Consider the following 27,756-nt stretch of genomic DNA (forward strand, 5'->3'; position numbering starts at 1 on the left):
TATCAGGCCACACCCCTTCAACCAGCAGCTATTGAGCCACACCACTTCCAATTAAGCAGCTATGGAGTCCTTCAGAGCACATAGTTTCAGAGCCCTCTTTGTCTTTGTCTGTCTCTTCCTCCCTATAACTCCTCTGTCAAACTCCTGTTAGCTCTTCCTGTCTGCTCACTCTGTTCCTTTGCTCTCTGAAAGCTGGCTCGCTTGTATCTCATCTAGACCAGCTGACACAGCGCTCCCTGCTCTGCTCAGTAAGGAGTTCAGTTAGGAGAGCCCTCCCTGTAATATGTGGAATTATTGTTTTTGGGGTTTATGGATGGGGTTGTTGATGTTTATTGCTGTTTTAACTGCATTGTATTGTTATAAGCTATAACCCATCCTTGGGCAGGTAAGAAAATAATAATAGTAATAATATCGTCATCCTGATTGGATTAGCTCTGCCTTCACTCTGATATTATTACCCATCCATTATATTCAGGAACATAGGAAGCAGCCTTATGCTGAGCCAAACTATTGGTCCAACTAGCTCAGTATTGTCTGCATGCAAAGCTGAGCTATGGACACCTAATTAATATCAGAAAATCCACACTGTTATTAGACACACTTAAAAGAGGATTAGATAAATTCATGGGAGATAAGGCTGTGAATGACTACTGCTAACACTGATGGCTACGTTCTACCTCCAGTGTCGGAGGCAGTAGAATGCTCTTGCATTCAGGTCCTGGCTGCAGGTTTCCCATAGGCATCAGGGGGAGCATGGAGGCAGTTACAGTGGAAAAGTGATGGGTGAAGAACAGGCTAAGCACTCTCTGCTGTTTCTCCACTCAGTTTAGGGCCTCAGATTATGAGAGCCTCTAAATAAATTTTTAAAACACTACATTTCAAGTTATACATAATTGGTGAAAAAAGAAACAGGGGAAACAGATTCTAAAACAAACACTATCCTCTTCATTGCCCTTTCTGTTAGAATAATACACTTTTTTTGGTAATGCTGTGGGACCTCTTAAGATTGACATAGCTAAGGGCCTCATCCTGCTCTGTCTCCGCTCCATGCCACACCCTCCCAAAGGAGCTTTTGTTTAACAAATGTTGTTTTAGGGTTTTGTTATATGTGTTTGCGTGTCACTGTTTGCTTCACCCTAAGGGCCACCCTAGGGTTGTAATGAGGGTCTGAGCCTGTCTCAGACACAAATTGCAGGGGCTCTTAAAAGCTCACTAAAGGAGAGATAGGTCTTACGATCCCTTGAACCCCCAAACCTTCTTCAGCTTGGATCAATATTTAGGCCAGAGAAGAGTCCCCATCCCAATTGCCAAAACACCCTTCCCTTCACTTGCCATTTTAAAGAGATGATGTGCTGGCAATGGAACCACTTAGAGAGAAGGAAGAAGGGTTTCCTCTTTCTTTCCCTTCTCCATCACCAACACACTCAACATGCACATCAGGGTTTTCAGAGCAGTGACCTTTTGGTGTTGTAGTTTACAAGGTATGTTATGATGGCAATGTCTCAGAAGGATGTCACTGCTAAGGGACACTGCTATGGAAGAAGCCCTCTTGAGAGATGCATCCTTGCTCCTCACTGCTCTCCTCCCCATGCCGATACTAGCACCTTGTCCTTTTTGAAAGATGGGGAAAAGGGGAGGGTGGAGAGGGTGATTTGGGATAGGAGGATGGCACGGAGAAGGCCTTTTCATTTCCAAATCTCCTGGGATTGGTTCAAGAAATGAGCTGATTTCTCTCTGCCCCCCCATCGAGGTGAATTGCCTTATTTCAAGATCAATCTGGGAAGAGACTGGATGTGTTCAACCATTCCTAGTTGGCACCACTGAAATTCTGCATGTGGTTATGTTTGCAGGTGCACAGCCACATATAGAAAATTATGTGAGCCTGCAGCCATCTCTGTGATTGTGGCTGTTGGGGGAAAATGCTGCCTGACCACAGATATGCTTGGTAGTGCACTGTGAATGCCAACCAGTTCATGCTACCCTTTTTCCATGTGCCCCTGTAACTATGTATACAACTACATGGAGAAATTCAGTAGCGTGAACTGGTTCTATATGAAGCCCATTGCAGTCAGCAGCATGTATACCAGTGATTTCACTAACAGAATACATTTACAAAGAGCAGGATTTTGAAAGTAGGGTGAAAGAAAATGAATGCAGAAAAATGTACAATGAAACTTGCCCTTACGAACTCGAGCTAGCATTGCCACTACTGCTTAGGCAGAAGCAACTACAGATGGGATATATGTATATAAAAAAATCAATCAATGCACTTGCAGAGATCACATGAAAGTGAATCCTCCTCCTCTAAAAAGACCTATCCTTAGGAGTAAAAACAGCCAAAGGAAGATACAATATCGAAGCACACACTTTAAGGACCAATTAGCAAGACTGTGCATGCTGAGCACAGGAATGCTGACATCAGCCCCTGAGGGACTGATATGCAGTCCCTTGCTGAAGACAGAGGATTCTGAGAGATGAAAGTAAGCAACAGCTGAAGCAACAAGAGCAATGGGGAACAGAGGAGAGGAGATGGAAATCAGAAACAGGGTCACTGGGGCAGAGGCAACCCACCCGTCAGCTTCTGAACTGCTTTGTTGTGGATTCTCTTTCTAGTGAAGAGTATCCTGGGGATACACATGAGCAAAAAGCAGAAGAAGACGAAGGAACCTGTAGGCAGGCAGGCAGATCACTTTAGAAACAAGATAGACACACTGGATGCTGAAGAGATGGACCAAATGTCGGCTAGATACTGGTTTTTAAAAGTGTCTATGACTTTGTGAACTTCATAAGTAAAGTTCTGGTAGGCATTTAAAACCAGTCAAAAACACAAGAAATAACAGAACAATTTTTTATATTTATATTTGAAAAGGATATTGTTTATTTATATACTAACGTATATACATTTTGATTATTCAATGTTCTCATGTGGTCACAGTATGTCGGAGTGGGGAATCATTTTCAGCCCAAGGGCCGCATTCCCTTCTGAGGGCCACATGTCAGTAGTGGGCAATGACAGAGTAAAAGTGGGTGGAGCAACAATTGTAAATATTACCTTTGTCCACTAGGCTAGATTCTACAAACACTCACACACATTTCTCCATTCTCCATCCAGACAAGCAAGACGCATTATCAGAGTTCAAGGACATCATCTAGCCAGGCAAAAACACTCCATGTGTGAAGCAGAGTTTGTGAGGGGTGTGGCCTGGGAAGAGTTTCAAGGGTCAGACAGAGAGGCATGGAAGGCCGCATTTTGCCCTGGGGCTAAGGTTCCCCACAACTGCAGTATGAGAGAATCTAGTATGAAGTATAGTATTTTGGTGTTTTAGGACCCAGAAAACCACCACGTAGCTGACCGCCAAAGCTACCCTTGGTTCTTTACCAAAGATAGAGCATCTTCTCACATGCTCCCTGCCACTTCTGATGGTCACTGGTTTCATCCATGACATCTGGGTCATGCAGTGTCACAGAATCATAGAATTGGAAGGGACCTATAAGATCATTGAGTCCAACCCCCTGCTCAATACAGGAATCCAAATTAAAGCATATGTGACAGGTGGCTGTCCAGCTACCTCTTGAAGGCCTCCAGTGTTAGAGAGCCCACCACCTCCCTAGGTAATTTGTACCATTGTCATACCACTCTAACAGTTAGGAGGTTTCCCTTATGTTCAGTCAAAATCTGGCTTCCTGCAAGTTTAGCCCATTATTCTGTGTCTTGCACCCTGGGATGATCAAGAAGAGATACTAGCCATCCTCTGTGTGGCAACCTTTCAAGTACTTGAAAAGTGCTATCATATGTCCGCTCAGTATTCTCTTCTCAAGGCTAAACATGCCCAGTTCTTTCAGTCTCTCATCATAGGGCTTTGCTTCTGATCATCTTCATTGCACTCCTCTGAACTCGTTCCAGTTTGTCTGCATCCTTCTTAAAGTGCGGTGTCGAGAACTGGACAGAATACTCAAGATGAGGCCTAACCAGTGCTGAATAGAGGGGAACCAATACACGCTATTTGGAAACTATACTTAGAATCATAGAATAGTAGAGTTGGAAGGGGCCCATAAGGCCATCAAGTCCACCCCCTGCTCAATGCAGGAATCTAAATCAAAGCATTCCCAACCAATGGCTGTCCAGCTGCCTCTTGAATGCCTCCAGTGTTGGAGAGCCCACTACCTCTCTAGGTAATTAACTTCTGTTAATGCAGCCTAAAATAGCATTTGCCTTTTTCCAGCCACACCACACTGTGGGCTCATGCTCAGCTTGTGATCAACAGCAATCTCAAGATCCTTCTTGCATGTAGTATTGCTGAGCCAAGTATCTCCCATCTTATAACTGTGCATTTGGTTTCTTTTTCCTAAATGTAAAACTTTGCACTTATCCCTGTTAAATTTCTTTGTTGTTTTCAGCCCAATGGTCTAGCCTAGCAAGATCCCTTTGAATTTTGTTTCTGTCTTCCAAGGTATTAGCTATCCTTCCCAATTTTGTATCATCTACAAATTTGATAAGCATTCCCTGTACCTCCTCATCCAAATCATTAATAAAAATCTTGAACAACACTGGGCCCATGACCAAGCCATGCAGTACCCCACTGTTGCCTCTCCCCAGTTTGCAAAGGAACCATTGATAAACACTCTTTGAGTATGATTCTATAGCCAACTGTGAATCCACCTGATAGTTGTTCCATTCAGCCCACATTTAGCTGGCTTGCTAATCAGAGTATCTTGGGGCACTTTGTCAAAAGCTTTGCTGAAGTCGAGATATATTATGTCCACAACATTCCCACTGTCTACAAGGGAGCTTACCCGATCAAAAAAATGAGATAACATTAGTTTGGCAGGATTTGTTCTTCATAAATCCATGATGGCTCCTAATGATCACTGCATTGTTTTCAAGGTGCTTACAAATTGACTGCTTTATAATCTGCTCCAGAATTTTTCCAGGGATTGATGTTAGGCTGACTGCTCTGTAGTTTCCCGGTTCCTCCTTTTTGCCCTTTTTGAAGATAGGAACAACATTAGCTCTCCTCCAGTCATCCGGGACTTCACCAGTCCTCCATGATTTTGCAAAGATAATAGACAGCAGTTCCGAGAGTTCTTCAGCCAGTTCCTCCAATATTCTAGGGTGCACTTTATCAGGCCCTGCTGATTTGAACTCGTTCAAAGTGATTAGGTACTCCTTGACCATTTGTCTATCAATCTCAAGCTCCAATCCTGCACCTTCTACTTCATGTTTCCCAGTAGAGTTGTCCTGAAACTTGATGAGTTTCAGTTGGTACAGCTTGAGGACATTGACAAGGTGCTTGGATAGGTTCATGCCACCACTTCTGTGCTGGATCTTTGCCCTTCTTGGCTAATAAAAGCTAGCAGGGGTGGAACAGCTAGCTGGGCCAGGGAAGTGATTAATGCCCCTCTCTGTGAGAGGGAGTGGTCCCTGGCCACCTGAAAGAGACAGTAGTGAAACCATTCCTGAAGAGACCCCTCCCTGGACCCAGAAAATGTTAATAACTATAGGCCGGTGGCAAATGTTCCATTCCTGGGCAATGTGGTTGCAGGCCAGCTCCAGACACTCTTGGATGAGACCGATTATCTGGATCCATTTCAGTCGGGTTTCAGGTTTGGTTTTGGCATGGAAACAGCCTTGTTCACCCTGTATGATGACCTCTGTTGGGAGAGAGACAGGGGGAGTGTGACTCTATTGATTCTCCTTGATCTCTCAGTGGGTTTTGATACCATTGACCATGGTATCCTTCTGGGAAGACTGGCTGAGTTGGGAGTGGGAGGGACTGCATGGCAGTGGTTCTGCTCCTGCTTGGTGGGACGGCTCCAGGAGGTGGTGCTTGGGGAACATGGCTTGGCACCCTGGATTCTCCAGTATGGGGTTCCGCAGGGGTCAGTTCTGTCCCCCATGCTGTTAAACATCTACATGAGACTATTGGGTGCAGTCATCCGGAGTTTTGGAGTATGTTACAAGGGAGGTTACCCGATCAAAATATGAGATAAAATTAGTCTGGCAGGATTTGTTCTTGATAAATTAATGTTGGCTTCTAGTAATCACTGTATTATTTTCAAGGTGCTTACACACTGACTGCTTTATAATCTGCTCCAGAATTTTTCCAGGGATCGATGTCAGGCTGACTGGTACGTAGTTCCCAGGTTCCTCCTTTTTGCCCTTTTTAAAGATAGGGACAAGTTTAGCCTTCTTCAATCATCCGGCACTTCACCCATCCTCCATGATTTTGCAAAGATAGTAGAAAGTCGTCCAGAGAGTTCTTCAGCCAGTTCCTTCAATAGTCTAGGATGCAGTTCATTGGGCCCTGGAGATTTGAACTCATTCAAAGTGATTAGGTATTCCTTGACCATTTCTCTATATTATAATATATAATAATAATAATAAAATTTTATTTCTAGGCCGCTTATCTGGCCGCATCAGCGGCCACTCTAGGCGGCGTACAAAATCAGATAAATACAGCATATCAAATACACATATAACCAAAACTTTGATATAAAATTAAGCTAAAACCATCCACAACTATCGCCAATAAAATTAGGCAACCCCAGGGGTCTTGTAGGCCTGCCTGAATAGCCAGGTTTACAAGGCTTGGCGAAAACTTGGCAAGAAGGGGGCATGGCGTAGGTTGTAAGGGAGAGAGTTCCAGAGGGTGGGGGCCACAATTGAGAATGCCCTCTCTCTGGTCTGCACCAGCCTAGCTGTTTTAACTGGTGGGACCGAGAGAAGGTCTTGAGTGGCTGATCTCGTCAGGCGGCATATTTGTTGATGCTGGAGGTGCTCCTTCAGGTAAACTGGGCTGAGACCGTATAGGGCTTTAAAGGTTAATACCAACACCTTGAATTGGGCCCGGTAAACAACTGGTAACCAGTGTAGATCTTCTAACACCGGAGTGATGTGATCACGGCGACGGCTGTTCTTAATCAGACGCGCCGCCACGTTCTGTACCAGCTGTAATTTCTGGACCGTTTTCAAGGGTAACCCAACATAGAGCGCATTACAGTAGTCCAAGCGAGAGGAGACCAGGGCATGCACCACCTGTGGGAGAAGATGGACAGGAAGGTAGGGTCGCAGCCTCTGTATCAGATGTAATTGATACCAAGCTGCCCGGCTCATTGCTGAAACCTGAGCCTCCATGGACAGCTGGGAGTCCAAAATGACCCCAAGGCTGCGGACCTGGTCCTTCAGGGGCAATTTTACCCCATTGAGCACCAGGTCTATATCTCCCAACCTTCTCCTGTCTCCCACGAGCAGCATCTCGGTCTTGTCAGGGTTTAGTTTCAGCCTATTATCTCCCATCCATTCACTTACTGACCTCAGGCAATTGGAAATGGTCTCCACAGCCAACTCTGGTGAGGACTTGAACGAGAGATAGAGCTGAGTGTCATCCGCATATTGGTGGCACCGCATCCCAAATCTCCTGATGATGGCTCCCAGCGGCTTTACATAGATGTTGAATAGCATGGGGGAGAGGATAGAACCCTGTGGCACACCACAATTGAGAGGCCAAGGGTCTGAAACCTCATCCCCCAATGCCACCCGCTGATGCCTGTCTGAGAGATAGGAACGGAACCACCGTAAGACGGTGCCCCCTATTCCCATTCCCTTCAGGCGATCTAAAAGGATACCGTGGTCGACAGTATCAAAAGCCGCTGAGAGATCCAGGAGGACGAGGAATGCATGTTCTCCCTTGTCCAACGCCCTCCTTAAATCATCCACCAGAGCGACCAAGGCTGTTTCAGTTCCATGACCAGTCCTGAAGCCCGACTGGAATGAATCCAAATAATCTGCTTCATCCAAGTGTGTCTGTAACTGTTTGGCCACTGCTCGCTCGATCACCTTGCCCAAGAATGGTAAATTAGAAACTGGGCGAAATTTCCATCTATCAATTTCCAGCAGCAATCCTGCCCCTTCTACTTCCTGTTTTCCAGAAGGGTCATAGGCCATCTTTTGGGAGAAGACTGAGTAGGAATTGAGCACTTCTGCCTTTTCTTTGTCATTTGTTATCATTTTGCCATCCTCATTGAGTAGCTGTACCACCATTTCTTTTCTGTTTTTTTTTTTACTATGGATGTACCTGAAGAAAGCTTTGTTGTTGCTTTTAGCATTTCTCACTGACCCCAATTCATTCTCAGCTGTAGCCATCCTGACGCCACCCCTGCAATTCTTTGCCACTTGTCTGTACTCTTCCTTTGTGGCCTGGCATTCCTTTTACTTCCTGTATGTGTCCTTTTTGTTTTCAGGTCATCTCTAAGCTTTTTGTGGAGCCACATTGGCTTCTTCTGCTGTCTTCCCCTTTTTTTCTTGATGGAATTGTTTGCCATTGTGCCTTTAGAATTTTCCTTTAGAACTGGGCTCCTTTTCTCATTATGGTTGCTTGCCAAGGAACCTTACTTACCATTGTTCTGAGTTTACTGAAATCTGCTTTCCTGAAGTCCAGGGTATTTGTATGGCTGCTCTCAGCTTTTGCTTCCTTTAAAATCAAGAACTCAAGTATAGCATGGTCACTTTCCCCTAGAGTTGCCCCTTCATCCACCAAGTCATCTCTGTTGGTTAGAATCAAGTCAAGGATAGCTGATCCTCTAGTTGCTTCCTTCATTTTCTGTAGGAGAAAGTTATCTTCAGCAAGTCAGGAATTTCTTGGAGGGGCCATGTTTGGCAGAATTTTGTCTCCCAACAGATATAGGGGTAATTGAAGTTCCCCATTACTACTATATCATGCCTCCTTGAAACACTGCCAATTTGCTTTGCAAAAGTTTCATCCTCATCTCCTTCATTGGGTGGTTGGTAGTAGACTCCAACCACCATATTCCTTTTATTCCTTGCCCCATTTTTAATCCAGATACTCTTGGTGGAGCTACAAAGCTCATCCTCCAGTATTTCTGTGCAGGAATATATATTTTTAACATAGAGTGTGACTCCACCTCCCTTTCTATTCCTTCTGTTCTGTATTGGTTCCCCTCTATTCAGCACTGGTTAGGCCTCATCTTGAGTACTCTGTCCAGTTCTGGACACCACACTTTAAGAAGGATGCGGACAAAACTGGAACAGGTTCAGAAGGGGACAATGAGGATGATCAGGGGACTGGAAACAGAGCCCTATGAGGACAGACTGAAAGAACTGGGCATGTTTAGCCTGGAGAAGAGAAGATTGAGGGAAGATATGATAGCACTCTTCAAGTACTTGAAAGGTTGCCACACAGAGGAGATCTAGGATCTCTTCTCGATCATCCCAGAGTGCAGAACATAGAATAATGGGCTCAAGTTATAGGAAGCCAGATTTCAACTGAACATCAGGAAAAATCTCTTAGCTGTTAGAGTGGTACAACAATGGAACCAATTACCTAGGGCGGTGGTGGGCTCTCCAATACTGGAGATATTCAAGAGGCACTTGGACAGCCACCTGTCGGGTATGCTTTAATTTGGATTCCTGCATTGGGCAAGGGGTTGGACTCAATGACCTTATAGGCCCCTTCCAACTCTACGGTTCTATCAATTATTCAGTTTTGAGAGAAGTGCATCTTCCGTGACTAAAGGAAGACAAAGAAATGGTGCCAGACATATGTCTACATTCTTGAGGCCACCAGCAAGAAGGCCTTCCTCCCAAACATCTGAGACTGGTAGAACTACCAGAAGGCCCTCTTCCAACAATCTATAGGGAAGAAGGTACTTTTTCAATTATTTGATATCCAAGTTGTTTTTAAACACTAATGTGAGCACCTTGAATTGGATGCTGAAGCGTGGAAACCAGTAAGCTGCTTCAGAACAGTTTTATATACATTTTTACAGCTGTACACACCAGCAACGTGGTCTCTGCATTCTGTACAGCTTGCAGCTTCTGAACCACTTTGAAGGGCAGCCCCACATAGAGTGCATTGCAAGGAAGAGTTCTTCATACAGCAACCAAATGCAAGAGCAACCCGGGGGGGGGGGGGGAGAGCTAGCATGCACATTGGCAGCAAGAAGATGAGGCAATGCAGCACAATCCCAGAATCCCCCCTCACATATTCTTTCAATGCACATGGTTGTACAACTGAACACCCCCTTGTGTTTCTTCCCTGAAGAAACATCCATATATGTTGGATGGGGGGATTAGATTCAGTTCATTTAAAGATGAACCTACCTAATTCACACTTTCCAAAACAATACACGAACACCCTTTAAAATTTGCACTTCTCTGAATTCTGCAATACATTCTCCAGCCAAGTAATCTGTACAAAAATGCATACACTGAAGTGTGCATCAAAACCCATATATTAGTCAAAATAATATACAAAATTTATTATATTTGGAAAATTGGTTTGCAAAAATGTGTATATTAGGCAAAATAAGTGTGTATCTTAGGAGAAATTTGTACTAAAAAGCTGATGAATTTTCAAGAGGACTTTTTTGTTTGAAAAACTTTTTCAAAGTGATGTAAAAATCTGGAGAACTGAATGTAAGATTGGAAAAATTAGAAATAGAGAGAAACCAAAACTGGCACTTTAGCTCATACCTAACCATATATAAAAAAGTTTACATTTCTCCTTAAAGCCTACTTAGGAAGTTTGCTCTACATTCCGACTTCCTTTTGTTTAAGAGCCATAGTGATTCAGTAACTGGATAGGAAATGACATCTCAAGCAAATGTTCATTGTAGTTCTGATTTATTGTCACAATCCTCAGATGCCTATAGTATGTTTTTACAAGAGAAGCCAATGCTACATGTACCATTGCAGCTTTAGAATTTGCTGACCCATCAAGAGCAGAGTTAAATTTGTGTGTGTGCGTGCTTGTGCATGCTAGAATGTTACATTCTGTACAATGAATTATTTCTGGTCGTCAGTTTGATTGGGTAGCCTTCTTAAATCACTATTTCTTTTCTAGATAAACACTGTATACATTAATCAGAACATGCCACTTAGTGAGGAAGCTGGAACCCTGGTTTGTGTGATGTGAGGGTGCTTTCTGCCCTAGGAAATACAAGTTCTCAAATAGCAGTGCAACGTGAGCTGGTTTAATAAAGAGTTCCTGTGCTATATAAATCAACAGCTATTATTCAATCAAGTTACGAAACTTCATTTGCTGATTGGAGAGTTGTCATCTGGAGATACTGATATTGAATGAATGGGATAATTTAGAATACTTCTTTCAGGAAGACAGAAGAAAGAAATAGCATCCCTTCAAAACTGAATCCCAAATTTCACTTTCCCCTGAGAAACCCCCATCTCTGTGCAATTATATATATATTCATTGCACTGTCTGAAGAGTTTCCTTCCAGTATAAGGAAGATACGTGGATTCTAGAGGCCAGATAGTAATATCAAGATCTTCTGGGGCAAGACAGAGAGCCCAAGGGACTACTGTCAGAGACATACTGTGTTGGCGGGTATATGTTGGATGCAGCATGTGTCTGAACATCACTTTATAAGGAATCACAAGTGGTGAAAATACTGATGCAGTGAAGTCCTGATGTGGGCTTCCCAGAGGCATTTGGTTGGCCACTGTGAAAACAAGATGCTAGACTACATGAGTCTTTGGCCTGATCCAGCAGGGTCTTCTCATGTACTTCTTAAAAAGTAAAACAATTAGATTGTGATGCCTTCTATACCACTAAAATTCCTTTATTTATTTTCCCTTCCCCTGTGGGGAGGTATTTTTATAACTGTGTCCCATTTGCCTCAAGGGGAACATCTGGTCTACAGTATCCTTGGTCCTCTGCAAATGTTTATCAGCATTTTAGTGTACATATCTCCACTTGTATGGAATTTTGCCAAATATACATATTTTTGTAAGCAATTTGTATGTTATTTTCATGAATATATTCATTTTTATACACACTTCCTCTAATATACGCATTTGAGAATTATATGGTTGGAGAATTGCGTTGTAAAATTCAGATAGATGTGTTTTGCTTCCCATGTTGTTTTGGGATGTGCAAATTGGGTAGTAAAATGCAGTCTGAACCAAAATATCCCCCCATCCCTATTTAAAATGTTTGGAAAATCTGAGGGTTTCTTTCAGGGTCAGTGCCAGAGGGTGGCCAGGTCAGGCCCTGGCCGAGGGCCCCTGAAGGGCCTCTCCTTAGGGTGTGAGGCTAGCACTCCCATTCTGTGATCTGCAGCACTGTCAACTCCTGACATGCCACAGATCTCAGAGATGGAGCTCCTAAGCACCCCACCCATACTGACAGTGCGGGCTTCAATAAGCCCACATGCAAGCCCCACCTCTTCAATTTTGGGGGATGCTGTGTGCACTGCACGCACAAGCCTGCCATCAGCCAAGTTGGCAGTGGAGGCTTCCTTAAGGGGCTGCTGCCCCTGCTGCCATCTTGGTTGATGGCAGGTATGTGCACATGCATAATGTAGCATGCATGCGTGCCACCAACTAAGATGGCAGCAGGAGCATCAGACCCCTTAGGGAAGCCACTACCACCATATTGGTTGATGGCATGCATACGCAAGCAGCATGCAAGTGGTTAACATGAGACAATTGAAGAGGTAGGTGAGGCTTGCAGGCACCATGGGCCCAGGGCAGGCTGGTGCCCAAGGGCCCAGTCATGCCTGGTGCTCTCCCTGGTTTCTTTTCAATTCAGCTCCACAAACTGCCAAAATAACTGGAAGAGGAGGCCCAAAATCTGCCCAAAGCATTTACAAAGGAAAATAATGATGATCAGTAAATTGTTATTAGTAGTAGGTTTCATTAGTAAAAAGTTGTTTTCCATTTACTTTATTGTACAACCACAAGAGTGGTCGTATACCATAGCCAGCATGGATTTTTTGCATTCCGCAATGTTAGATTGAAAATACCCCCATGCTATTCTGATGCTTCCCATAAGCTCATTTCAAAACAAAACCTTACAAACCTTATAGTACTGAACTCAGAAACACTTGCTTAACAACCCTCTAAATTTTCATGGTGATACACAAAACAGTCAGAGAGAATCAAAGTGTAAAATGAGAGGAAAAAATCCAGAGCCCTTTTGGACTTTTTTCTGTCAGAGTTCTCATAATCTGTTGAAATTCATTAAAAATCAGCCATGTTCACAGAGGACCTGTAATCCTATTACTGACCTTGCCCCATACTCTGACCTTCATCTTCTGTAGTTTAAAAGTTAAAAAAAAATGCCTGGCTGATTTTTAATTAATTTAAGACATATAGCATTGAACTCAATGATAATGTCGGGCATGCTCAGTAAGAACCAATTGTCAGTGTTCTAAAAGCCAGACTCACAGCTGCTGGGCTTGGCTAATCAGGGGGCCACACCCACACCAGACATTTTGTCCACTGTAGATAGTAATGGCTTCCCCCAAAGAATCCTGGGAAGTGTAGTTTGTGAACGGTGCTGAGAGGAGACTCCCATTCCCCTGACAGTACTCCAGTGGCCAGAGGGGTTTAAAGTCAGCCACTTTGATTGAAGCTCTTCTGGGGAACAGGGTATCTCCTAGCAACTCTCAGCACCCTTCACTAATTACACTTCCCAGGATTCTTTGGGAGAAGCCATGACTATCTAAAGTGAAATAAAGGTCTGGTATGTATGTGGCCAGGGACAGCTTTGGTTAAATTTGGGTGGGAGGCTGCATATGCCTGCTGTAGAATACAAAGGTGGGGGAAACCATGAAAAGCAATTATACTCTCCACAATGTTTTCCTTTTGGAAAGGAAAGGGGCTTCCCCTCTGTCCAGTGCCCACCCACCCAATCTCTTCCCCTCCCCCTCCCCTTCCTGCCCTCCTTCTCCCCATCCTGCCCCTCCCCCAGGTCAGTTTCACCTATCCTAAGCACAATTGTACAGGACTAAATCCCATTAAACTCAAAAAGCATGCAAATGATCAAACCTCCCCTCCCCTCCTATCATTACCTCTTGCCCCTTCCATCTCCCTTCCTTTGCCTCTCCCCCTTCCTTCTCCTTCTCCTCCCCCATGGTCAGTTTTACCTATCCTAAGCATGATTGTACAGAAGTAAATCCCACTGAACTCAACAAACATGCAAATGATCAAACCTGCCCTTCTCTTCCCTTCACCCTCCTGCCTGCTCACCTCACCCTTTTCCCCTCTGCCCTTCTTCCCCTCCCTCCTCCTCCCTTACCCCTGTCCATCCTCCTCCTCCCCTCCCCCTCCCCTCTGGTCAGTTTCACCTATCCTAAGCATGATTACCGGGGAGTAAATCCTATTGAACTCAATAAACATGCAAATGATCAATCCATTCTCTGCAAACTTGCATAGGATCCCATTTCTTACCTCCTGGATTAAAAAGCAGGGAAATTGGGCAGCTATAGTGAATACACCAGAGGAGCAGGAGACCTGACCTCCTCTCTGAGATATTGTACTGCCCTACAAATTTGTCAAAATGTAAACACCATTTGGGTCGGTCTTTCACAAATTATTAATTTAGTCCAGTTCAAGATAAAGAATCACAAGAAAGGTGCCTCTTGAAGTTGCCCATCAAAGTTTAGCACCAGGACGGTAGACCTGACCACAGTCTTCCCCACAATGGTGAGATGTGGTGTATTTCTATTTAAATTTATAGGATTTTTTTCTAAATTTGCAACTCAACATGTAGTTAGCATATGCACATTTTATGCAAATCCATGTCATCTTTTCCCCTCTTGTTTTGGTGATTTGTAATTGGCTGCCCTAGTTGTAATAAGGAGTTTAGGAAATGTAAAGGCAGTATGCATCCACAGTGTCCTTCTATGTCACTTCATTGTCTTAATTTTCATGAGAGTCATAGGCACCAAATGAAATTGTTCATGGGACCTTGGGAGCCATGCTTGTAGGAACACCCAATAACCCTTGCAAACACTGTCAGAAAGGCTTTAAGGTCATTCACAGAGACATCTCAACCTCACAAAGGAATTGTTCACTCAGCTGCTCCTTGAGTTGACCTTGCAAACAGGCTTCTTTCTCTTGCGTATGAGGCTTGTGGCTTCTGCTAGAATACTTTAAAGTCTGACTCTTTACCTTGACATCCAGTTCCCCCTGGAACCAGGATCTGGGTTTCTCTTACTGATCTGGAGAGATCATTGTAGAGGCACAGTGATATGCTGAGAGAAGGTCAACTAGCAAGGAGAGAAAGAAAAAGATCCACTGATTGAAAAAGCAAATAAAAGAGTTTTTTATGTGTGGTTTGCTATATAGTTGTGTGTGTTTTTAAATTATATGTAGTAGGGATTATGGCAGGCAATCACATGACCACTTTAGTCAATGTATTTCTTCTGGCCACAGAAGTCTGTCTTTCATTATTAAAGGAGAGGAATGTTCAGTGCACTTAACAGGACATCAGGAGAGTTTTGTGCATGTCAGCACTTGCAGCTTACTATAATGAAATGCCTTGTCATAGGCTGTGGTATAATATTTGAAAAGCTATTTTGATTATTTATCTCATAATGTTATTGAAGACATTTCAGTTTGCGTAATTAAAGTGATTGAAAATGCACAAACATGTTCACAAATGTTTGCATGAATGAAGTCAGTCTGCTAAGTGATTTCTGTCCTGTTACAGGTTTGCTGTTACGTTCTCCTTCATTGCCTATTACAAAATAAATCCAGCATCTACAGTTTCTCTAGGAACTGCTGTATCTTTTTTCCATCAGCAAAATGCAGCATTAGCTACAGTGAAACCAAATGAGCACAGTGGCTGCTATCCAAAACCTGTGTGTAGCAATGGACACCTCTCATTGTGTGCAATGAGAGAGAAAGTTCTCCAGGCATTTATAGATCTCTATTTCAGGAGTGCTTGGTCTTAGAGGAGAGCATTGATATAGCGAGCGCAACGGAGACCTGGTGGAATGGAGAAAACCAGTGGGATACGGTTATCCCTGGATATAAACTATATCGGAAGGACAGGGAAGGACGTATTGGTGGCGGTGTCGCTCTATACATGAAAGAAGGCATTGAATCCAGCAAGCTCGAAACCCCAAAAGAGGCAGACTCCTTCACAGAATCGTTATGGGTGGTGATACCATGCCCCAGGAAGGATTTAATACTGGGAACGATCTTTTGTCCCCCTGATCAAAATGCTCAGGGAGATCTTGAGATGAGATATGAAACTGAGGAAGCATCCAAACTAGGAAATGTGGTAGTAATGGGTGACTTCAACTACCCAGACATAGACTGGCCACATATGTGTTCCAGTCGCGACAACGAAGCAAAATTTCTAGATATTCTAAATGACTATGCCCTAGACCAGTTGGTCATGGAACCGACCAGTGGGACGGCAACCCTGGACTTAATCCTCAGTGGGGACCAGGACCTAGTGCAAGATGCAAGTGTTGTCGAACCGATTGGGAGCAGTGACCATAGTGCTATTAAATTAAACATACATGTAAATGGCCAATTGCCAAGAAAATCCAAAATGGTCACATTTGACTTCAAAAGAGGAAAATTCACAAAAATGAGGGGATTGGTAAAAAGAAAGCTGAAAAACAAAGTCCAGAGGGTCACATCACTCGAAAATGCTTGGAAGTTGTTTAAAAACACTATATTAGAAGCTCAACTGGAGTGCATACCGCAGATCAGAGAAGGTACCACCAGTGCCAAGAAGATACCAGCATGGTTAATGAGCAAAGTCAAGGAAGCTCTTAGAGGCAAACAGTCTTCCTTCAGGAAATGGAAGCCTTGTCCAAATGAAGAAAATAAAAAGGAACACAAACTCTGGCAAAAGAAATGCAAGAAGACAATAAGGGATGCTAAAAAAGAATTTGAGCAGCACATTGCTAAGAACATAAAAACCAACAACAAAAAATTCTATAAATACATTAAAAGCAGGAGACCATCTAGGGAGGCGATTGGACCCTTGGATGATAAGGGAGTCAAAGGTGTACTAAAGAACGATAAGGAGATTGCAGAGAAGCTAAATGAATTCTTTGCATCTGTCTTCACAGTGGAAGATATAGGGCAGATCCTTGAACCTGAACTAACATTTGCAGGAAGGGATTCTGAGGAACTGAGACAAATAGTGGTAACGAGAGAGGAAGTTCTAAGCTTAATAGACAATATAAAAACTGACAAATCACCGGGCCCGGATGGCATCCACCCGAGAGTTCTCAAAGAACTCAAATGTGAAATTGCTGATCTGCTAACTAAAATATGTAACTTGTCCCTCAGGTCCTCCTCCGTGCCTGAGGACTTGAAAGTGGCAAATGTAACGCCAATCTTCAAAAAGGGATCCAGAGGGGATCCCGGAAATTACAGGCCAGTTAGCTTAACTTCTGTCCCTGGAAAACTGGTAGAAAGTATTATTAAAGCTAGATTAACTAAGCACATAGAAGAACAAGCCTTGCAGAAGCAGAGCCAGCATGGCTTCTGCAAGGAAAAGTCCTGTCTCAGTAACCTATTAGAATTCTTTGAGAGTGTCAACAAGCATATAGATAGAGGTGATCCAGCAGACATAGTGTACTTAGACTTTCAAAAAGTGTTTGACAAGGTACCTCACCAAAGACTTCTGAGGAAGCTTAGCAGTCATGATATAAGAGGAGAGGTCCTCTTGTGGATAAGGAATTGGTTAAGAAGCAGAAAGCAGAGAGTAGGAATAAACGGACAGTTCTCCCAATGGAGGGCTGTAGAAAGCGGAGTCCCTCAAGGATCGGTATTGGGACCTGTACTTTTCAACTTGTTCATTAATGACCTAGAATTAGGAGTGAGCAGTGAAGTGGCCAAGTTTGCTGACGATACTAAATTATTCAGGGTTGTTAAAACAAAAAGGGATTGCGAAGAGCTCCAAAAAGACCTCTCCAAACTGAGTGAATGGGCGGAAAAATGGCAAATGCAATTCAATATAAACAAGTGTAAAATTATGCATATTGGAGCAAAAAATCTGAATTTCACATATACGCTCATGGGGTCTGAACTGGCGGTGACCGACCAAGAGAGAGACCTCGGGGTTGTAGTGGACAGCACGATGAAAATGTCGACCCAGTGTGCGGCAGCTGTAAAAAAGGCAAATTCCATGCTAGCGATAATTAGGAAAGGTATTGAAGATAAAACAGCCGATATCATAAAGCCGTTGTATAAATCTATGGTGTGGCCACTTTTGGAATACTGTGTACAGTTCTGGTCGCCTCATCTCAAAAAGGATATTATAGAGTTGGAAAAGATTCAGAAGAGGGCAACCAGAATGATCAAGGGGATGGAGCGACTCCCTTACGAGGAAAGGTTGCAGCATTTGGGGCTTTTTAGTTTAGAGAAAAGGCAGGTCAGAGGAGACATGATAGAAGTGTATAAAATTATGCATGGCATTGAGAAAGTGGATAGAGAAAAGTTCTTCTCCCTCTCTCATAATACTAGAACTCATGGACATTCAAAGAAGCTGAATGTTGGAAGATTCAGGACAGACAAAAGGAAGTACTTCTTTACTCAGCGCATAGTTAAACTATGGAATTTGCTCCCACAAGATGCAGTAATGGTCACCAGCTTGGATGGCCTTAAAAAAAGATTAGATAAATTCATGGAGGACAGGGCTATCTATGGGTACTAGCCATGATGGCTGTGCTCTGTCACCCTAGTCAGAGGCAGTATGTTTCTGAAAACCAGTTGCTGGAAGCCTCAGGAGGGGAGAGTGTTCTTGCACTCAGGTCCTGTTTGCGGGCTTCCCCCAGGCATCTGGTTGGCCACTGTGAGAACAGGATGCTGGACTAGATGGGCCACTGGCCTGATCCAGCAGACTCTTCTTATGTTCTTATCTGCCACAGCCAGCAACAGGAGCACCTTGTGCATATGGAACATTACCGGGACCAATAATTATGATATTATTTTGTCATCATTGATCTGTGTTTGGGTCTGTAATAATCTGATCATTATGGAGTTATATTTATTAAAATGGGCTAGAGCAAGTCTTCCCTATTAGAATTCCAGTTCTTTCTGTTTATATCCTGTGTTATTCTAGCAATAAACAGATTGTTTTGTTAGCCGGCAGCTAAAGTTAGTAGCAGTTTTTATATATAAAAATAGATAAAATAGATAAAAGGTGCATTATGGCCTTCATAACCCTGTGATGTGGAAGCCTTAAATTACTACTGTTACTGTTTGCACAAGCAAACTCATACAGATTTAAGTTAATATAAAAATTAGCATTGGGGGTCTATGAGCCTATACAGCAGGAGTAGCCAATGTGGTGATCACCAGATGTTGTTGGACTACAGTTCCCATTGTACCTCTTTCTTGGGTCCTATGGGGCTCCTTGAAATGAATACTGCAAACACAATTACAAATGTTTTATATATATATATTAAGTAATAATTGAAAAGGAACATAACACAATATATGCCAACAGAATGTATCATATGTCTTCATAACATAATAATCCCCAAAGTCCTATGCATCCAGCAAGGCATCAATGAAGAAGTTGCTTGCAGAAGGTCCAGGAGAGAAAGTTCAGAAGTTTCCCATGCAAAATCTTAAAGCCCTAAATGAAATATAAATTGAATTCAAATACATAAAACCACAAAAAACAATTTACTCTTCCATTCCCTTTTACACACATAATTTAAAACCCCATTACCTAATTCAAGGTGACAAGGGCATAATCCTTACTCCCTGGCAATAACAGCTCCTTTTCTCTTCAGCCCTCACGTTTACTGTACGCAAACTCCCAAGTACGATCCTTCCTTAAGGTTTCTCCACCCACTGGACCAAACCAATAACCCATAGGGGTTACACCATCACCCCTGACAATTAACTATGGTGGCTGGTGCTGATGGGAGCTGGAGTTCAACAAGAGCTGGAGGACACCACATTGACTGTTGCTGCTATACAGGAGGAAGAAGAGAAAAGAACATTACACTCTATGAAGTTATGTGAATATTATTAGTTTAGAAAGCAAAGATGGAGTGAGATAGAGAAGGAAACTAACTTTATTATACTAGTCACCCAGAGGAAATATTTAGTTCTCATTTTCAAGGACTTTGAGTTGCTTTTAAACAGCTATTATATCTAGCATAATATAAACCATCATCCTTTGTAATAGATTAGGTCAGGAAATAGGGTAGCCATGGGTCCTACTGTAAAGAGAGCATCCTTTGTTTGAAAGGATTGAATGCGTTTTACCATCTTTGCCTAGTAGCCCAACTACGCCCCTATCTGGACAGTGACGATCTCGCCTCAGTTGTTCACGCTCTGGTAACTTCTAGATTGGACTACTGTAATGCGCTCTATGTAGGGCTGCCCTTGAAGACTGTTCGGAAACTCCAGCTAGTGCAAAATGCGGCAGCTAGGTTGTTGACGAGGACCTATCGGTCTGCGCATATAACACCTGTCCTGGCCCGCTTGCACTGGCTACCCATCTGTTTCCGAGCTAGATTCAAGGTGCTGGTTTTGACCTATAAAGCCTTATACGGTGTGGGACCGCAATACCTTGTGGAACGCCTCTCCCGCTATGAACCTACCCGTTCACTTCGTTCAGTATCTAAGGCCCTCCTCCAGGTACCAACTCATCAGGAAGCCCGGAGGAATGTTGTTAGATCTAGGGCCTTTTCTGTGGTGGCCCCCGAACTCTGGAACAGCTTACCTGAGGAGATACGCCTGGCGCCTACGGTACTTTCTTTTAGGCGCCAGGTTAAGACCTGGCTATACTCCCAGACGTTTTAATGTTTTTACGTTTAATTTTTTGTTAGTTAATTTGCTGCTATGTGTTATTGATTTTATTATATTATTGTATTTTAATCCAGTTTTGTACACCGCCCAGAGAGCTACTAGCTATGGGCGGTCTAGAAATGAAACGAAATAAATAAATAATAAATAAATAAATAAAGCATCCTCTGTTTGAAGGGATGCCCAGTTTAAGTCTGATTTAAAGACAAAGAGTCAGCAAAATTCTTTATCAGGTTGATGCCCACCCAGATCAGCTCTTGGAATTCCTCCCAAACCTTTGGACCAGGTTTTTGTGGTGGTGGGTTCCAGGAGAGGAGGACAAGGAGAAGTTGCATTGTGTGAGCGGAAGTTGTTACATAAGTACAGGGGGATGAAGTACTCAAACAGATCAACAACATAACCGGGCAAACAATCATTAATGCAGCAAGATTAAAGCTAATTTCACTGTTTGTCTTGGAGGAAAAGAGTATAGCATGCAGAGACTTGATTACGTTTATGTTAGTTGCTGCCTGACTTGTGGTGATTAGTAGTGTAGTGGAAAATTGAGAAGTACATGGTCCCTTCATGATAGTCATACCACGACTCCTCACAGCCTTGCCCTTTTTCCACTTTCCCTTGTGTCCCTTGCTTTCTGCGTCACCTCTGAGTACACACTCCAGTACAACAGGCATTCCTAGGAGTCAATCAGCATGAAAGGGGAGGCTGTGTGTTAGCTACAGTAAAATTGGGAAATTACCATTGCAGAGAAGCTTACAAATCATCAAGGGATAAGTAAAACAAGACACTATTTTTTCAGAATGTAGGAGTTGTATTTTTCACACTAATAAGACTAATAGCAGAAGGATGCTTCCAGCCCAATATGACATGATGGGGTGGGGGATAATTAATGATTCAAGTGCTTGGGTATTAATCAGTTGATGATTATGCCTTAAATCCCTCTGTCTGATGAATATGAACATAGTGATAGTCTTCTATATTAGACCATAACAAGAAAGAATATTATGTTACTTCACCTGTTAATCCATTGTGGTTGTCAAGTTTTTTCTTTGGTCTAGAGATTGATTTGTTTATTGGTGTTTCTATTATTAATAATAATAATAATCAGTGGGACATATAAAGTCACAACTTTTTCCACTGATTTCAGTGGACCTAATTTCAAATAACTTACAGTGCAATCTTAACCATGTCTACTCTTCAGTAAGTTCTATATTAAATTCAGTAGTGCTCATTTCTAGGTAAGTGGGGTTAGGTCGGATTACAGCCTTAGTCTGGATCTAATCCATTGATCCAACTCAATGGATTGCTCATGACTTTATATAGCATCTCTTCAGCATTTCAAACTATATTTCAGATTTTGATGTGGCTGATTGTTCAATGTGCTCTCTTTTCTGTTATATAAAATGTGTTTTTTTTACAATTCATAAAAATATACATGAAATAATAAATTGCACTGATTGCTGCTCTGTTCCATTCTAGTTTTTGTAGGAGATCAGGAAAACCTTCCCCCCCAGTATGTTAAAATTGAGCTGTCTCATGTAAGGATGCTTAATTATCTATTATGGGCTTTGATAATTATAACAACCCTACAGACTAAATATAATTTCTCTACTGAAGAGATAGACTTGACCATGGGTATTTTATTGAGGGAGGGGGTCACACTTCTATAGTAGAGATAATAATCCCCTTTCATGGATGTGATAGTTTTTGTGTTATCATGAAAGGAATGCTTGAATGTTACATTTGTTCACATTTAGACATGGGATCAGAATCCAATGCAGTTTGTCACAGTCTGTGCTATGGTCTGAATGGTACACTAAGATGGCAGTGACAAGTGATTTCTTGCCTTTAGAAAAGCTGTTGTCAACATAACAGACCAATTGAAAGGCAAGGCAAGATTTCTACTGTACTGCACAAAGTACCTTGGCAATAATTGGTAAAACCAAAATGAAAATATTGTGCTACACTAAAGATTTTAAATTCTGCTCTGAGATGTGAAGATGTGACATGCTCCCCTGAGAAATTAAAAATGATAGCTATTACAACCTTGAATTCTTTTGTTCTTTAGCGTTGATACAGACAATACTTTTGAAGCAACTAATGTAAACAATAGCTTGCTAGATATCAAGGGTGTAAAACAGAGATAGGGAACCCGTGGCCAACCAGATGTTGTTAGACTACAACTCCCATCATCCTTGACCATTTGCTATGCTGGCTGTGGCTGATGGCAATGGAGTCTAGCAATATCTGGGCATTACAGGTTTCACACCACTGGTATAAAGGGAACCAGTATAAGCTAGACTGCTGTTGTTTTTGCTTCTGAATTCTGTTTATTACTTTTCTGTTCCATAGACCAGGGGAAAGTTTGAACAATAGGAAATAAGCTCATCTTGGTAGTAGATTGGTACGGATGACCCATTCATCAACTCTTTTTATAGCAAAAAGGCTGACTGTACACATCATAACACAATTTTAACAGATGATGACAATGATGATGATGATTCCTAATTTCTAGGTACTGAATAAACAACAACACAGGCTCTGCCTACAGACTGTGTTGCATTCAATGTAGCACTAAGGCAAATGTTCCATCAGTGCAAAGATTACTCCTTGTGTAATGGAACACTTTCCCCCTCTCCTCCCTCAGTGCACCACCTAAATCTGTTCTGATTTGGGGACAGTGTGGGGCATCTGTGGGGAGAAGGGGAAAAAGTTCCATTGCCCAAGTTGGTCTGCTTGTGCAATTATTTAACTGAACATTGCCCTTACATTCCAACAGACATGACACAAAAAAGGAAAGCAGGAAAGAGGAAAAGAAGGAAATTTAAGAACCAATGATAGTACAATAAGCTGATAGAACAGTCACTGAGGACCAAATGAGACATGGTGTTAACTGCATTTTTTGTTATGCAAATAGGCATCACAAGGTATCCTGGCTCCCAACCAGAGAAGCAGACTCAGGACTAGGTGTCTGGGTTTTTAATGAGCTTTATTCCAGAGGTCAGTGCAGGAACGCAGCATCAGGCATTCTAGGCATGATTCAGAACACATAAAAGGAGTAGACTAGACATATCCCAGAAGCAGGCTAGTCATCTCTCTTATAAACAGTCTAGGTATATCTCAGGATACAAATTAGGCAAATGGAAGCAACAGCAGGCTATATATCTCATGATACAAACTAGCAGGTGAAGGTATGACGGACTGTTATTGCTATGCCCTAATTTCATTCACCCTTCCTAAATATAAGAGAAGTGGGTAGGCATATATTTGTCCGAGCATCCAATAGTACTTTCTTGATTTTGCTGCAAAGTGAGGGCTTTTCCTAGAAGCAAAGATCATTTTCTGAAGCTGTCTTTTTTTCAAATCTCTGTGACCCTGGCAAAAGCATAAATTCACACTCAGACACACTGATTTCGATTTCCTCTCTCTGGAAGACTCTGGTTGTTCATTAATTGTTATCTGTCAATGGCTAGGTCTGGAATGGGTACCAGTGAGGGAACCTTGTCAGTCTCAAAGATGGGGGGGGAGATGGGCTACTTTAACCTCACAAAATTTAGAGTTGCCAGAGCCTTCTGGAAACATTTCTCCCATGTTTTCCCCAGCCCCCTCCATGACATCAGTAACCCACTCCTCATCCTACCAATCTTGCCAAAGGTTCTCCTTGGGGCCCATGACACAAGGGAGCCCAAGCAGCCTTGGTACCATGGTGGGCGAGAAGGGGAAGTTTAACATCTGGCCTGCAGGCTGGAGGTTCTTCAGCCTTGAAACAGATAAGCAAGTGACATTGTAATTGTGCCAAATACTTTCTTTAAAAAATTCTTGATCATTTTCATTTGGCAGGAACCCAATAAAGAGGGGGGAAAGTGAGCATCTCTCAGGAGTGGACTTCATAACCTAAATGCAACTACTGAATAGGTCCTCTATCTGGTCCCAAGCAGCTGAAGAATAGGATGGAAACAGGGTCTTTGTTGATGACCTTAATAAGTGTCAGGTTCATATAAGAGATGACAGTCCTTCCGATATAATGCCAAGAGAGGCCTTTAGTGTCATGTGTGATGAAGTCCTATTGATAGGCTTCTCTTTGAAAAATGCCACAGACATAGACATTTTTCATTAAGAATTATCAAGATTGTGGGCAGCATGCAATGATCTTGTTATACAATTAACAACAAAGGCTGGTCTCCCCCGCAATATAGTACACAGTCCACATTAAGCCCATTACCAATTATAACGGCAATTCAGCTACAGGCCCTAATTGAGATTCAAACCCTTCATATGAAAACACACACACAACGGTGTCTGCTGTTGTTATTTCAGAATAGAAATAACAAACAGCAAGGGATTGGTAAGATCAAAGACTTCTGAGAGGTAATTAGGAAAATTTGAAAATTACTTCCTATAAAAAAACCCACAAAATGAAAAAATAAATAAAATTGTTTCCATTTCATTGGGGAAAGATTATTCTTATCATATTGTCATCTAGAAAAGGAACTTGATATGCATTGTTCATGGCACAATGGAGTTATTCTGATAACAAGCAGCAACAGGGGGAACCTAGATTAGACAGATAAATGTTGGCCTGCTTTTTCATAAGAAAGTCACTAGTGGATACATTCTGTTCACTACAGGCAAAGAATTATGGGATTAGGTTGATTTGCTGCACCTTTCCTTTAGTTTCCATGTGTTATCCATATGGAATAGCAAAAAAAGATGTGCTTCAGAACACATGGACACCAGCTAGTTCCCATTAGGGATGTATTTTGTTTTTACTGACATGGTTCATGGACCTGAGAAATCAGAAAGGATCTGAGGGAACCTAAATACAGCCCTTGTTGTGAATAAGGATGCACAGCCTTATCTTTTGAGTGTCTTTACACATTAAATTGGATTCTCACTTCATTTTCCGCCCCCCCTTAGACGTCATGGCCTTTTTTTCTTTCATACTTAACTCACATTCATATTGTAATAAGAAGCATCTGTCTGCAGATCAGTCCTTTCATAACATGTTCTTTGTTATCACAAGAATAGACAAAAATTCACTTCAGTGGTGTTAATTATGGGGACAGCATCCCAACACTGACAGGTCTGGCCAGAAGAATGGGCAAATTTGTAAGGTTGCCATAGCAACTGTTCCAATGGACTTCCCCCAAGGCTAGTGAGCAATGCTTGAAACAATAACAAAAAACAAACAAACAAAAAAGAATAATATAAAATTCCAGTCATAGCCATTCAAAGTCTACTATATATTTTGGAAATATGTTATTTGACTGTCTGTTCTCTATGCATTGGACAACTCTTAAGATATCATAACCAAATTTGGCATGATTGTTCCTCAGACTGAGGAGCAGATTTTCACCTATGTTTGGATATCATTTTGAATCAAGGTGGTGCATTGCACCTTTAAAAACTCCACTGATTTTAACCAAATTTGGCATGATAATTGCTCAGATCAAGGAAGAGGTTTTAGTCTAGGTTTAGCTACTGTCAGAAGACAATTTCAATCAAGGTGGCAGATTAAATCTTTCCAAACTGCACTGATTTGGACACCTCAAGACATCCTAATCAACGTTTGCAAGATGGTTCCTGAGATTAAGGCACAGTGTTGATTTAATCTTGGATACAATTGGGTACTATTTTGAATCAAGATCGTGGATCAAACCCTTCAAAACTGCACTGATTTGGACACCTCTTAAGATATTGCAACTGATATGCCCCACTGGAGAAACACTCTTCAGTGGAGGACCTGGCGCTCCCCAAAGCAAGTGTTACAAAGGCTGTGTCAGCGAACAGTGAGACAGTGCAGTGGGTTCCAGTACACATAGACTACAGAGATCAAACTTTTTTTTGCATTTTTTTTGCTTGGACCTGTCCTTCTGAAATAATGGAACATTATAATCCTACAATGTTTTTAATATGCAAAAAAGACAACATTTGAAAATAGCATTAAACCTGTCCAGTGAAAGCATAAGCAGCAGGCATGGAAAGGCATTCTAGAAAAGGGAAAGGAGGAACCTGTGGCTGTCCAGATGTTGTTGGGCTCTAGCTCTCATCAGCCCCAGTCACTGTGTCCAGTGGTCAGATATGATGGGAGCTGTAGAACAGCAACATCTGTAGAGTCACAAGCTTCCAATTCCTGGTCTAGAAGTCATGCAATGATCACACACCACAGCCTAAGACCAAGTCCGTGGTTCTGCATTCACCCTTTTCCTGTACTTTATAAAGGGTGAATAGTATGGCTATCAGCCATCCTGTATGGGTGAATAGTATAGATATCGGCCACACTGAATCCTCAGCCACCAACACATTACAGCCTGATTGATACCTAGTTGTCGACACAGCAGAAGATATGGCACCAAGAAGCTGGCTGCTCAGCTTCCCCTAAGCAGTGCCTTATAGCAATTTAGGCTAATCATCCCTTGAAAAGCTGTATGAGGATTACTTCCTATCCATACTGAAGCATCATAAGGGGAAACTATGAGCCCATAAATGTGTCCTTTTATCAGTATTTTATTTTAATAGGAGTTGTTATTATTAATTTAGGACCCAAGGCACATTACAACAATGAAGAAGAAGAAGAAGAAGAAGAAGAAGAAGAAGAAAGGAACATAGGGAGCTGCCTAATTGTGAGCCAGACCATCTAGTTTAGTATTGTCTACTCTGACTGGCAGTGGCTCTCCAGGGTTTCAGACTGGGGCATTCACCAGCCCTACATGGGACCATCTGCATGCAAAGGAGATGATCTATCCCTGATCTATGGTTCTTCCCTTGGGTGGGTGGGTGGGGGAGGAAGAGGAGGAGGAGGAGGAAGATTTGATTTAGCTATACAATTTGTAAATCAGATCTTTCAGTTTAAATAATATATATAAGTGATCAGTGGTAGTACTTATAATTTCCTTTCTTTTCAAAGGCCAGAGTAAAGAGGTGCATCTTCAGCATACAACAAAAACAACATAATGAAGGTACCAGACACACATCTGAGGAGAGGAAATTCTACAGATAATGGGCTCCCATAGAGAATAACCTATCATGGGTCACTCCCCTCAACTTCTGAAGGTGTTGGAACTGCACCTGAGAGGGTCTGTATGGAAGGAGGTGGCCCAAGTAATGAACTTGCAACCAGTCAGTTGTGGCTGGTAGCTCCATGTCAGTAGGGTAGTGGAATCCTGCTCCAGATTTTAGTCTGAACTTTCAAGGAGCTG

At 42.4% G+C, this 27,756-nt stretch overlaps 1 long non-coding RNA gene across 1 annotated transcript; it reads left to right on the forward strand.

The window, feature by feature from the left end:
* Positions 1-87: 87 nt before the first annotated feature.
* On the forward strand, positions 88-27,756 carry LOC133378610 (uncharacterized). The gene is made up of 3 exons (XR_009761113.1): positions 88-248; positions 27,098-27,180; positions 27,465-27,756. It is a non-coding gene; the product is annotated as an uncharacterized LOC133378610 (long non-coding RNA).

This window comes from Rhineura floridana, chromosome 1 (assembly GCF_030035675.1).
Source record: "Rhineura floridana isolate rRhiFlo1 chromosome 1, rRhiFlo1.hap2, whole genome shotgun sequence".
In the NCBI taxonomy this organism is placed as follows: Eukaryota; Metazoa; Chordata; class Lepidosauria; order Squamata; family Rhineuridae; genus Rhineura; species Rhineura floridana.